The 15,195-nt window shown below is 45.0% G+C and overlaps 1 protein-coding gene across 3 annotated transcripts in view; it reads left to right on the forward strand.

Moving 5' to 3' along the window:
* LOC127438682 (metabotropic glutamate receptor 7-like) overlaps window positions 1-15,195 on the forward strand; it is a 369,836-nt gene that overhangs the window by 265,737 nt on the left and 88,904 nt on the right. The window lies entirely within an intron of this gene.

The raw sequence follows: 15,195 nt of genomic DNA on the forward strand, positions 1-15,195 counted from the left end.
CTCAGTCTCATCTTGTCCCCTGTTGCTTCCCTTCCCAAAGCTAAGCTTTAATTGATGCAGTCTTTTCATTTTCGTCTGTGTCAGTAAAGAAAGTAAACACAGGGTAAATTTATATTTATTCAAATGTTACCGGCCTCTGCTAGGATAATCTTGCAATGAAGATAAAAATATATAGTCGTACCTCATCATTTTAACATGCATTTCAACCCTACACAAACTGATATGAAAGAAAAGCATATCATTATCAGTCCATTTCTCTAGTTACCTCATAATGCTTCAGCGAATTAAGGTGCCTGCCCTGCCCGGTTTGTTGACATAGTCCAGCACAGTGGAGCGCAAAGCCCGCCCCCCAGGCGATTTCAATGGTCAACTCAAGCAAGCAGTCACCTGAGAAGGTCGGTCATCTTTGCGGCACCAAAGAGTTATTATTAGGCAATTATTTTATGACTTTTAATATACACCTCGGTAAAAAAAAAAACCCTCAATGGTGGATACGGCCATGGCTCTAATATGCACAACCATCACATATAAATGCCCTAACCCTACTTCCCATGTACACAACCATGTCTGCTTATTAGGTGCAGATGCAGTTTTCATTCACACAAACAGCAGCTCAGTCTTTTCAGGCATATTATACGTTTGTTTTTCTGAAACTAACAAACTATCACAAAAGCACCACAATGACAGTTTATAACTTGTGTACTCACAGTCAACACATCCATCTATGAGCACAATCATCAGACGCACGCAGCCATGCCGGTTTACACACACACACACACACACACACACACACACAATGTCTGAGATGGCAAACCATACTGCTGATATTATTTGCTCATTTATTTTTAAAGCTATATTTACACAAAATAAACAGCAGACATAATTCATTTGTTCATATGTTTACTATAGTACTGTATATACCAGAGCATGTGAGTGAAGCAGAGCGGTGTGAAACTCCGCTCAATAATCCACTCCATGCACATGTGCTTCGCTCAACTGCTCATGGCCCAAGCCAATGCTCCGCTCAAGTCCTGCTCATGTTCATCGGTAAAACAAAGTTCGCTCAAATCCTGCTCCGATGTTAAATTTAGATTTGTTTCTTTTTGTGATAGATTGCTTCAATTACAGTAGTTTTTATATTAATAACATGATATTTGTAGGTGGCAGTCTGTTGCAATCTGTGCCTTTTATTAATTTCATTAATTTATTAATGTAACCGATGTCTAGCCTGTTGATAAACAAAGAATATTTGACATTAATTTTTGTATTATTATTTCTGTCAACACAACTGAGCAACAGAGCATTCAAAACAGGATGAAGAACAAACACATGATGAAATGCATATAGAACTATTGGAATAAAACCAACTGGATTTTTTACAGTTAACTGACATTTTATAGGCCGATGCTAAAACAAAATACACTTTCTAAAATTAAAACACATTTTAATGACCAAACTGAGAAATGTGGGCTTTTGAAATGCCTAAATCTTTACAGCACTTTAGAATTTACTTTTAGAAATATTAGCTTGGACAAAGTATCAGGCATCAGGCTCATGCGGTGTGCCCGAGACAGTAATCCAATGGCAGAGAACACACGCTCAGCATTGGAAGAGCCACTGGGGATGCTGAAGATTTTGCGGGCGACCCTGGCGAGTCGAGTGAGGGATCCACCATTGGTTTTCCAAAATCCTAGGACGTCATCCTGCGGGCCCTTTCTCATTGAGCCCAGATACACCTCCATCTCACCTCTGGCATTGTCGACTACACTCAAACTACTCTCGTGTGAGCCAAATATGCGGGCCTTCTTCGGACTCGGAGCACTAATGGGCTCAGCCGCGGTGCTCACACCTCTTCCAAGGGCACTGCATTCCGCCTCCTCCAACAACAGTTCACGAATCTTTGCGAGATGATTGCACACTATCATCCCTAATGATCCATTCAGTTTTAAAACTTGGATCTAACACAGCTGCCAACACAAGATGCCTGTCAGAACAGAATCTGTTAAAATGAGTAGAGACATTAGCTGACAGTGTCTCCGCAAATGCACGAATGGAGAGGGAGCAGGTTTCACGCACAGAAATTAATTTCCAAAACAGCTGGAAGAATAATGCCCTGGTTTCCAAGCTCTTTTTGCATATCATTGGTAAGTTCTGCCAGTAGTGTTAGCACTTCAGTCAGGGCTTGGAGTTGCTGTACATCATTCATGTTTAGCTTAACGTGGTCAGAAATGGTAATTTAAAAAAAAAAATTTTTTTTTAATTGTGGGTCTCTTTGAAACATCTTCAATACTGAATCAATCATGCGCAACTGACTGCTCCACCTGGTGACACAAGCTGAAGTGGGACGCACACCTAGCTTATCAGCCTCCTCAGTGTTTAAGGCGCTCTTCCTAACACTCTTTACAAGTCTTGCCATGCGTGTGAGAATTTTGTCAACATCAGCATGGCTGTTTATTGCATCCTTTATGGCGAGTTGCAGTAAATGGATGGGGCATCGCATATGGAGGTTAGCTTTGATGATATAAGCGCTCGTGTTCTCCATGATCTGCGCAACACAATCCAACTGGAAAGGCGAGAGTGAACCTTCCTCTGTGTCATCTTCCTTATTGCCCTCCTTCTCACCCTCCTAGCCATATGGCTGGCACTGTCGGTCACCACCCTCACAACCCGTCTTTGAATATTCCACTGTTGCAAGACACTCATATTTCTGTAAAATATTCTCTGCTGTGTGGTGCCCTTTAAGATGTTCGCAGCCAAGCAGCACTGTGTGACCATTAAACACTTTGTCAAGGAAACTAGCCACAACACCCAGAAAGCTGTGTCCTTTTCTGTTCTTCTGTCCAAATGTCTATAGTAAGCGCAAAGCCATCTCCTAATTGCAACAGCTCTCTAAGTCTGCCTTCCATATTGCTGAGGGCATTTGGCATCAGAGTATCACATACTGTGTTGTAACAAGGTGTGGTATAGCCGGGCTGGGCAATGCTGACAAAATGATGCATACCCTCTTGTTCACCAGTTGTAAGGAGTTCATAATTAAAAAATGCATAATCTAATTCTTTCTTCTGCGCATTTGACATGGAGAACTGGGGGTTCTGGAGAGGAAAGAAATTCTTTATCTCCTTTTGATGGGATGCATTTTTGTCTGTAAAGGACAAATTTGTGTACATTAGTGTAGGCATACCATTTACTGGACACAATCTAAATTCTATCACTCGGGTCAGATTTAAAAAAATAAATAAAAAAATGTATTTAAAAATAATTTTGTATTTGTTAAAATTAGATCAATGAGCAAATAATGTTTAAATATGAACAATAAAGAAGAGTTTCACAAACTGGGGTCTGTTTTAAATAGCCAGGGAGTCCATGGAAAATCCCTGAATTGTGAACATTGTGAATGTTGTAATCAAATAAGCGATTAAAAAAAAAAAAAAAAAAAAAGACTATTATAAAGCTATTGACTAGTATAAAAATATGACATAATATAAGTTTAGAAATATCTTCAAAGTTTTAGACCGCAAATTTAAGTGTGGGAAAATTCATTCTCATTTTGTCTCAGCCAGCTCAGTTACACCCAGTGCAGTGCATGAAACAATTTTATTAATTTTCACACACGTTATTTATATCTATTGAATATTTACACATGCATGGAACTGTTATATCGACCACAATGATTCTGAAAATTAACAAGGCTGACCAGCACAAGATTAGCAAGTTCTTTCTGTAATTATTTTGATTTATCTTGCTTGATAAAGTATGCCACTGTGATAAAATAAGTAAAATATAACAATTGACGTTCCTGCTTCACGTGAGATTCAATAATATTACTAAAACAGTGGCATTTATTTTAACCATACATGCCATCTGGCTAATAGTGACCAATATTAGTTCTTTTCATTGTATTTATGCAGTGTTTGTAATTGTCACTTCAGTTCAGTGAGAAAATATATAGTGTCTTTCGATGGAGGAATAGGCAATTTATGAAAACTTTTTTTATATCCTTCTGTAATTTTAATTGCAGAAAAGTTACCGGTAACAATGACACGATAATTTGACACATAAATAATGAATTCTTTGTGTTTTTGTATTAGGGGTGTGCAGCAAAGCATTATCTGTATCTGTTACTATGACAACATTATCTGTAACTGTATCTGTATTTGGATACAACCGGATATGGGCATGGTTTAAACCAGAAGTGTGTCAAAACAAATTTTAAAATGTAACTGACTTGCATTTAGAATCTATTTAAGAGCTTCTGCATATAAAGTATGCCTCGGATAGGCCTATTTAAATATTATTATTATTATTATTATTATTATTATTATTATTTTCATTATTATTTAATTATATTATTGATATATTTATTTTTCTCACCAGATGAAGCTGAATATGTAGGCTACATAAACTGTGAAATATGTTGTTAACAGTGTTTTCTCCTGGTATTTCGAACATTAATATCTGCTGAAACAACATTTTTGTTTATGTCAGTGCAGTATGCAAGTATAACAACGCTATTCTAGAGGCATGAGGTGAGAAGCAATTGTAAATCACACAGTTTGCAGTGAATATTAAATACAAATACGAATATTAAAAGAAATGAGAATAAATTAATATAGCCTACAAACTGAAAGCACCGTAATTCTCTATCAGAAAGTTTTATGATACACTCGAGGCTTATTTTGTATTGACATATTTTTGTGGAGGACACACTTACTTAAATTACATGTGCAGAATTAGTGAAATGCAGTGGAATACATTGCAAGTTCGAGCCTCTATGTATTTCTAGAGAGAAATTTGCATGTTTTTTTTTTTTTTTTTTTTTTTTAATAGAATAGGTTTACACTCTGTGAAGTATTTAAACCTCTATGCAGCATTTAAACATTTTTGGAATAAGGGATTAACCAGACTTAACTGGTAATGTGGATATAAATGTGGTCAACTTACAGTCGAGCTCTGCTATAAAATCATTACTTCTTTGGTCAGGAATTAAACATCGCAATCAGGTTGGTTTATAAATCCTTACGTGTGAATTGTTTGAAACATCTGGATTTAATGTGTTACAGATCAGACATTTCAAGAAGGGGAAAATGTGTATAATATAGTTAATAAGTCGAGAATGCAGCCATTCGATCTGAACTTGAAATCACACTGTGCACATTTTCATTCATAAGGTTTACACTGTAGTAATATTGGCTTCACAGACTCATCATTGCTTTGTAATTTTCTATATGTTTATTTAAAATATCGCTTTATGCCTGTGCTCGTTGGATGATCATTCTTCTGAATATTCTTTGTATTATTCGGATGAATTCATTATTCGTTTTGAAGTCGAATAAGGTATTCGGCTTCAGGCACATCCCTATATTGTATCGTGACTGTTGTTTAAATATTAATATTTTGGTGTGTTATTATAGTTAATATAATAAATAAATAAATAAATAAAAAATCTTAAATTGTCTTTTTTTTTTTTTTTTTTTTTTAGAAAAATACGGTACTTTGCCCATGTGTAATCTCATTCTTTGACTATGGGGGGGAATTATAATTATTTATATTTGGTGAAAATTTTTTTGAGAACCTCTGTCATAGAGGTTATGCACTGATGTCACTTTGTGAATGGTAGCCCACTCCACGGTCGGACTGGGTGGCAAAAGGTGAGTGGCTTTCAAAAGTCTATTAATATTACAGTTGTGTTTTGGCTGTTGCTTACATAGCTGCATGGACATGACTGCATAATACAAGTTACCTTATTATCTATTAATGTATTATCTTATAGTTGTGTAGCATGCTACTAGCTCACCTTTTGCACCGTGTTTGCGTAGCACATCCTCGTGCTTTCTAGCAGTGTGCCGCTTAAGCTGGGTTGGGGAGTAACGGAATACATGTAACGGGATTATGTATTTAAAATACAAAATATAAGTAACTGTATTCCACTACAGTTACAATTTAAATCATTGGTATTTAGAATACAGTTACATTCAAAAGTATTTTGATTACTGAAGAGATTACTTTTATTTTATTGTCATTTGTTTCATTTAATATTTAGTCCTTTCAGATGGAAAACATTTATACTATAAATGATGCGATCCAAAGTGCATTAGAACAGCGGTGAAACACTTTCTTATGATGTGTTACATTCATATGAGCAGACAGAGAAGTAAGTTTGAAGTAAGTTTGGTGCAGAAGAAATAGAAATAAACCTTTTGTAAATTGTCAACTTTACGCTAAGCTAAAATGTTATTTCTAGCCATTTTACATGCACGTTACCAGACACGATCATATTTTTTTATCAAGAAAATTCACATTGGATCCTAATTTCTTTTTTCTAGTAAGACCTTTGATATTAGGGCAAAAATCATATTCTTGATAATAATTTTTGAATTGTTTTCCTGTAAAAATATCCAAAAATCCTTAAAACAAGATCAATTTGATTAATCTTGTTTTAGAAACAACACTGCATAAGATATTTAGGTTTTTCAGAGAATGTATGTTTAACATGTGTATTTTGTTTTACTGTACTGGCAGAGTTTTTATAGTCAAAACAAGTGAAAAAATCTGCCAGTGCTGAAGAAGTAATCCAAAGTATTTAGAATACGTTACTGACCTTGAGTAATCTAATGGAATACGTTACAAATGACATTTTACAGCATGTATTCTGTAATCTGTAGTGGAATGCATTTCAAAAGTATCCCTCCCTACCCTGTGCTTAAGATTCCAAAAGGAATCTTTACTAACTTTCACAGTCTCTCCACACTCCCTTTCAATTTCTTCTTCTTCCTTGTTCTTAACTTTGATTTTTACTTTGCATTTATGTACAAGGTTTGCAACTTCTGCGAAACAGTGTTTGAATTCCATAACCTTAGGCCTGTTGCTTATCACACAGTTTTCCAAACCAGCATATCACGAAGCACATTCTGGGTTGAGCGAGTGGTGCTAAGCGGACTGAGCGAGCGGAATATTCAAAAAGGCGATCTTTGCTCAGATGGAATTATCACTGCTCCACGTTCTGCTTATGCTCAGTATATATATATATATATATATATATATATATATATATATATATATATATATATATATATAATTATTATTTATTTATTTTTTTATTTTTTTATTTTTTTCAATGACAAGAAATCGTCATGGTTACTGGTGTAACCTCCGTTCCCTGATGGAGGGAACGAGACGTTGGTGTCGATGTAGTGACACTAGGGGTCACTCTTGGGAGCCCGAGACACCTCTGGTCTTTGATAAAAGGCCAATGAAAATTGGCGAGTGGTATTTGCATGCCACTCCCCCGAACATACGGGTATAAAAGGAGCTGGTATGCAACCACTCATTCAGGTTTTACGCTGAGGAGCCAATATAGGGTCCGGCCATTTCAGCGGGTAGTTCAGCGTTGTGGCAGGAGGGACCAACGTCTCGTTCCCTCCATCAGGGAACGGAGGTTACACCAGTAACCATGACGTTCCCTATCTGTCACTCACTCGACGTTGGTGTCGATGTAGTGACACTAGGGGTCCCTATACAAAACGCCACAAGGCTGAACTGTGTTACGTGAACTGGCGGTGTGTGGTGGGCAGACTTACTGTGTGCCTCATAGCCAGCGCACCAGGTCGACACGTAACCTCCCCCAACATAGTTATGAGTGTCGAACGGCCCTTTTTGGGGACAAGTTGACTACCCAAAGATAGAGACGGGCTTAACCCAGTCGTGGCATCTTTTCCCCTTCTCTTTTTCCACTCCCTAAAAAAGAAGGGGGATTATCCGACTGGGCCGCCAGGTCTAGTCGGGGGGTGTCCCTCCCAAGGGGAGGGACACCGCGGAGACCACACCTCGCCCCAAGAGAGGGGGGGGGTATTTAAGTGGAAGAATACATCACATGGTCTTTCCAACCATGTGGAGAGCCTTCAAGGTAGATCCTGCCCAATGGGGGAGGAGGTACTACAACATGGAGACTGGGGCAGAGGGGCTCTGCCCAAGGAAGATGCAGTTTGCCAGCAGGGAAACGAGCTAGCGGAAGATATAGATCGCATGGGGTTAGCCTTACAGGGAACCGCACATGCGGAGCACCTACCCCAGCACCGGGCTCTTAGATAGCGCGTGTACTGGGCCGGCAGTGAGTTTCTCCGAAGACTCGACTGCCACAGGGCTCGGAGGAAATCAACCAGGGAACAACTTTTGTGAACACTACTGGGAATTAGCAGCGCACGTCTTCAGCTCAAAAGGAGGTGGGAGGCGCTATGTGCAAGCGATACACCCGGCCGGCTATCCCGGGCTTATCCGCTTGTGTTGCGTGCCACTACCTGGGACGAAACCGGTTCCACCCGGAGGTTGTAGAACCTTGCAAAGGTGTTGGGTGTTGCCCAGCCCGCTGCTCTACAAATGTCTGTTAGAGAGGCACCTCTGGCCAGAGCCCAAGAAGCCGCTACACCCCTGGTAGAATGGGCCCGTAGCCCTACCGGGGGCGGCATGTCTTGGGCGAGATATGCCATAGATATGGCATCAACGAGCCAGTGGGCAATCCTCTGCTTGGAGACAGCGCTTCCTTTCCGCTGTGCACCGAAGCAGACAAAGAGCTGCTCAGAGAGTCTAAAGCTCTGCGTGCGATCCAAATAGATGCGCAAAGCGCGCACCGGACACAGCAACGCCAGGGCTGGGTCTGCCTCCTCCTGGGGCAGCGCTTGCAGGTTCACCACCTGGTCCCTAAAAGGAGTGGTGGGAACCTTGGGCACATAGTAATAACCCGGACCGAACTCTAGGCACATTTCGCTGACAGAGAACGCTTGCAGGTCACCTACCCTCTTGATGGAAGTGAGCGCAGTCAGGAGGGCAGTCTTCAGGGAGAGTGCCTTCAGCTCGACTGACTGCAAAGGCTCAAAGGGGGCTCTCTGTAGGCCCTGAAGAACTACGGAGAGGTCCCATGAGGGAACGAAGAGCGGTCTGGAGGGATTCAGCCTCCTAGCGCCTCTTAGGAACCTGATGATCAGGTCGTGCTTCCCTAAGGACTTACCATCAACTGCGTCGTGGTGTGCTGCTATGGCAGCAACGTACACCTTCAAGGTGGAAGGGGACAGCCTCCCTTCCAACCTCTCCTGCAGGAAGGAAAGCACTGATCCGACTGCGCATCTCTGGGGGTCTTCGTGTCGAGAAGAACACCACTTAGCGAACAGAGACCACTTCAAGGCATACAGGCGCCTCGTAGAGGGGGCCCTAGCCTGAGTGATCGTGTCTACCACCGCGGGTGGTAGGCCACCTAGGTCTTCCGCGTCCCGTACAGGGGCCAGACATGGAGATTCCAGAGGTCTGGGCGCGGGTGCCAGAGGGTGCCCCGTCCCTGAGAAAGAAGGTCCTTCCTCAGGGGAATTTGCCAGGGGGGAGCTGTCGCGAGGAGGGTGAGGTCCGAGAACCATGTCTGGGTGGGCCAGTAGGGCGCTACCAGGATGACCTGCTTCTCGTCCTCCCTGACTTTGCACAGTGTCTGTGCAAGTAGGCTCACTGGGGGAAACGCGTATTTGCGAATGCCAGGGGGCCAGCTGTGTGCCAATGCGTCTATGCCGAGAGGAGCCTCGGTGAGGGCGTACCAGAGCGGGCAGTGGGAGGATTCTTGGGAGGCGAACGGGTCCACCTGAGCCTGACCGAATCGACTCCAAATCAGCTGGACCACCTGGGGGTGGAGTCTCCACTCTCCCCTGCGGGGAACCTGCCGTGACAGCGCGTCCGCTGTAACGTTGAGGTTGCCCGGGATATGAGTGGCTCGCAGCGACTTGAGGTGCTGCTGACTCCGGAAGAGGAGACGGCGGGCGAGTTGTGACATACAGCGGGAGCGCAGACCGCCTTGGCGGTTGACATATGCTACCGCTGCCGTGCTGTCTGTCCGAACTAGCACGTGCTTGCCCTGGATCAACGGCCGGAACCTCCGCAGGGTGAGCAGAATTGCCAGTAACTCGAGGCAGTTGATGTGCCAACGCAGCCGCGGACCCGTCCAGAGTCCGGTGGCTGCGTGCCCGTTGCAAACAGCGCCCCAGCCCGTCTTGGAGGCGTCTGTCATGACCACGATGTGCCTGGAGACCAGTTCTAGAGGAACACCTGCTCGTAGAAACGAGAGGTCAGTCCAAGGGCTGAAAAGACGGTGACAGACCGGTGTAATGGCCACGCGGTGTGTCCCGTGGCACCATGCCCGTCTCGGGACCCGAGTCTGGAGCCAGTGCTGAAGCGGCCTCATATGCATCAACCCGAGCGGGGTGGCCACCGCCGAGGATGCCATATGCCCCAGGAGCCTCTGAAAAAGTTTCAGTGGAACCGCTGTTTTCTGTTTGAACGCCTTCAAACAGGCCAGCACCGACTGGGCGCGCTCGTTCGTAAGGCGCGCCGTCAGGGAGACAGAGTCCAACTCCAAACCGAGAAAAGAGATGCTCTGAACCAGGAGGAGCTTGCTCTTTTCCCAGTTGACCCGAAGCCCTAGTCGGCTGAGGTGCGAGAGCACCAGGTCCCTGTGTGCGCATAACATGTCTCGAGAGTGAGCTAAGATTAGCCAGTCATCGAGATAATTGAGAATGCGAATGCCTACCTCCCTTAACGGGGCAAGGGCAGCCTCTGCGATCTTCGTAAAGACGCGAGGAGACAGGGACAGGCCAAAAGGGAGGACTTTGTACTGATACGCCCGACCCTCGAACGCGAACCGCAGGAAGGGTCTGTGTCGAGGAAGGATCGAGACGTGAAAGTACGCGTCCTTCAGGTCTACCGCCGCGAACCAATCCTGATGCAGGACGCTCGCTAAAATGCGTCTTTGGGTCAGCATCTTGAACGGGAGTCTGTGTAAAGCCCGGTTCAGTACTCGCAGATCCAAGATTGGCCGCAACCCACCGCCTTTCTTCGGTACGATGAAGTAGGGGCTGTAAAACCCTTTCTTCACCTCGGCTGGAGGGACAGGTTCTATCGCGCCCTTCCATAGGAGGGTAGCGATTTCCGCGCGCAGAGTAACAGCGTTTTCTCCCTTGACGAAGGTGAGTACCGCTGAACCTGGGCGGGCGCCTGGCGAACTGAATCACGTAGCCGAGTCGGACGGTCCGGATCAACCACTGTGACGGATTGGGAAGTGCAAGCCATGCGTCCAAATTCCGTGCGAGGGGGACCAAGGGGACAATGTCGTCGGACGTACCGGCAGGTGGGGCCTCGCGGCGGGGCGGAGCGCGAGGTGCCAGAGCACGTCGTGGCCGTGCTGAGTCTAGGGACATCGAAGCACTTACCTGGCTCCTTGTGACCACCCCCGGAACAGCCTGGGACGGGGGAGGAAGAGGCCTGTCCTCGCGACCCGTGGAGGCTGTCACATCGGGGGTGGATTTGTGCCACAGCTGGGCGCTCAGGGGCGAAAAGGGCACCGCTGGAGCGCCAATCCTGCAAGATAGAGCCCGTGGACGGTAGTCGTGGTGACGACCGTACACAGCGGGTATGTGACCCAGGGAGGAAGGAAGCCGCTCTTTTGTTGAACTGTTGGGTACCGCAGCCACTTGGGCGTGCGGCGAAATCAAATGAAAAGGCAACAAAAGATTTTCCACCCGGCCCTCCACCGGGGGATGGAGTGGTCTTTCTACCAGCTCCAGGTGAGTGGGTTCCCTCGTCCCTGGGTTGCCCGTCTCAGGGGCGCCTCGAAGACCTCCGTGGGTTCTTCGGTGCCGGCTGAGAGGCGGGTGGCGTCGGCTTCCTGCGGTGGGCTCCACGCCGGGGCCGGGCCGGAGGGGCGGGCTACGGCGGAGCCGGTGCAGTCACCGCAGGGGGACGCCCTTGGCAACGAGCAGACGGGGTGCGGGGTCTTGAGCCGCGCCGGGGCAGGATGTGCCGGATTGCCTCCGTCTGCTGCTTTACCATCGAGAACTGCTGGGCAAAGTCCTCAACGGTGTCGCCAAATAGGCCCGCCTGGGAAATGGGGGCAGCAATGAACCGTGTCTTGTCGGCCTCGCCCATCTCGACCAGGTTGAGCCACAGGTGGCGCTCCTGGACCACTAGTGTGGCCATCGTCCGCCCAAGAGACCGCGCTGTGACCTTCGTCGCCCGGAGGGCGAGGTCGGTCGCCGAGCGCAGTTCCTGCATCAAATCTGGGGCGGAACTACCCTTGTGCAGTTCTTTCAGTGCCTTGGCTTGGTGGACCTGCAGGAGAGCCATGGCGTGCAGGGCAGAGGCGGCTTGTCCAGCAGCGCTGTAGGCCTTGGCCGTCAGGGACGACGTGAGCCTACAGGGCTTGGAGGGGAGCTTAGGGTGTCCATGCCAGGTGGCGGCGCTCTGCGGGCATAAGTGCACTGCGAGCGCCTTATCCACCAGGGGAATCGCCGTATAGCCCCTGGCCGCCCCGCCATCGAGGGTAGTGAGAGCGGGGGAACTGCGGAGTCGGGTTCGGGCAGTAAAAGGTGCCTCCCACGACTTCGTCAGCTCCTCATGCACCTCCGGGAAGAATGGCACTGGAGCGGGGCGCGGCCGGTCTGAGCGGCGCCGCGAGCCCAGAAACCAATCATCAAGCCGCGAGGGTTCAGGGGAGAGCGGAGGGCGGCCGCCCGGGAAAGCATGTCCATCATTTCGGCGTCGGCCTGTAACTGGGCGACCGTCCCCGAAGGGGGAAGCCCAGCTGAGGCTTCTGCGTCCGACTGGACAAGCCCACTCTCCGATGCTGCGCTCGAAAGCTCATCATCTTCGCGGGCCTAGAACGAGAAGCCAGACTCGCCGTGCGACGAGCCGGCGAACTCATCCGGAAGCCCGATTGGGGCAGACGAGCGTGCTGGGGAATGGGAGGTCCGCGGGGGGATACCCGGCGGAGGCGATCCCATTGAGGTCCCCAAATCGCCCCCAGCGCCAGCCGCGCTGACCTCAAACCCGTAGGTAGGAGGACCAAGGCGGGGAGCCGCGACCGCAACGTTGCCATGGTCATGTTCTCGCAGTGAGAACATGAGCCATTCATAAACGCTGCCTCCGTGTGGGTCGCGCCCAGACACGAAAGACAGCGATCATGACCATTCGAAGTTGAGAGAAAACGACCGCAACCAGGAATAACACACGAACGGAAAGGCATCTTTAAAAAGACGCGTCTTTAAAAAGACGTTCCGTGTGTGTGCTCTTTTAGAGAAATATATACTCTTTTAGAGGGGAAAAATGCTCTTTCAGAAAATATACTCTCTAATTTTTCTGCCGAAGCGCCCAGGGGCGTTCTCTGCAGTGCACCAGTGCAGAGGAGGGAGAAGCCGCTGAAATGCGCCGTCAGATCCAGCAGAGGTGAATGAACAGTGCTATTCAGCTCAATGACCATGACCGTTCGGCTCCGAAGAGAAAATCTGAATGAGTGGTTGCATACCAGCTCCTTTTATACCCGTATGTTCGGGGGAGTGGCATGCAAATACCACTCGCCAATTTTCATTGGCCTTTTATCAAAGACCAGAGGTGTCTCGGGCTCCCAAGAGTGACCCCTAGTGTCACTACATCGACACCAACGTCGAGTGAGTGACAGATAGGGAACTAAAAATACATAAATAAATACTCATCTACACTCTGCCCCCCTCTACCGACTGTGAAGTTTCACATGGGGGGCACTGCAAGGGAATTTATACCCTACTCATGAAAAAGGTAAGCTAATGAATTTCAAGAAACTCACAATTATGCATTTACTTTATGTAACTCTCTAAGTTCACCTTAAAATTTAGATTTTACACATTAATGCACATTAAGTAAAGCTAAAAATGTTTTATATGTATATATAAAAATGTCTATATGTATGTGTGTATATATATATATATATATATATATATATATATATATATATATATATATATATATACACACACACACACACACACACACACACACATTTATGAGTAGAAGCTATTTATTCATTATATTATGGTTGTTAAGCCATCAACATTTTATTTTTATTTATTTATTTATTTTTTTAATAATCGAGGGAGTAAAACTCACTGTAGCAGTTTTTTTTTTTTTTTTTTTTAATCCATGAGTTTGATATGACACAACAGTTATGATCTTTTGAATAACTGCTGAATCACACCTTAGTCACTCTTGGCACTTTTTCTTCCTTCCTTCATGCCTGAAGAAGTTTTGGAAGAAAATAAAAAAGGGCTTTATACTGTAAGGTCTTGTTTCTTTGTGTGTTTTAAATTGCATTCAGTACAAACAGTGACTCAGAATGTTGGATTTGGTGGCGAGGAAATGAACTGCCAAAGTGTTATTGTTGTTGTTTTTAATGAGCAGGGTGAATAAAATTTTGTTTTCTTTTCTGTGGAACACAAACAGAGAAGTTTAGCAGAATGTTTGCAATATATATATTTTTTTTCCATACAAGTTGATAGTGACCAGGAGCAGTCAAGCTCCAAAAAGGACAAAAAAGCATTATTAAAGTACCATAAAAGTGGTCCATATGACTTTTGCATTATATTCCAAGTTTTCTGAAGCTAATATCTCCTTTAGTGTTCCATGCAAGACAGAAAAAGTTAATGAATTGAAACACTGTAACTAAATTACAGAATTAATTTTTTTAGGTAAACCTTTTTTTTAGGGTCCTTGTTGGCAAAATTTTACCGCAGTACACTAAAGTATCTATCTTAACTTTAAAATAAACTTTTCTCAGTACCACATAGTCCTGCCGATAGCTACATTGCACACCCTAACTTCAAATCCCCTTTAATATAATAAGTGTGATGATAACCCACAGTTTGAGACTGGTAAACAGAGAAGAGAGGAGTGGATATTTCATCTGCGGTTGTGGAGGCCACACTGTTGATTGTATTTTGGCAGATTTGTGATCCTCAGTGCCAAGCCCTGCAGGTAGAGCTCTTTCAAACAATCAAATGGGGATGAATGTCAGGCTTCATCAGTCACTGCTACTAGCCCGAGGAGCACTCGCTGTTTGTATTTCTGTCATAACAAAGCTAACTTTTTCCAAAATAGAGTATAAATGTAAACAGTAGTTTCTAGTAGGGATGTGCAGCAATCATATGTACAAATTGCATTTTTTTCCTGTATTGTTCATATTTGCTGCTATTACCATTGTAGTAAAAATCTTTTGACCCACCAGTGAAATAGGTTCTTATTTCCAGTCAAAAGTTACCGAAAAGTTGTTAATTGAAAATAACTGGCTAAAAAGAATGATTTTGTTCATGAATCAGACTCTTCTGAAGTTGACACACAATGTCTTATTCAGTGTCATAGTTA

Source organism: Myxocyprinus asiaticus, chromosome 50 (genome assembly GCF_019703515.2).
Source record: "Myxocyprinus asiaticus isolate MX2 ecotype Aquarium Trade chromosome 50, UBuf_Myxa_2, whole genome shotgun sequence".
NCBI classification, from domain to species: Eukaryota; Metazoa; Chordata; class Actinopteri; order Cypriniformes; family Catostomidae; genus Myxocyprinus; species Myxocyprinus asiaticus.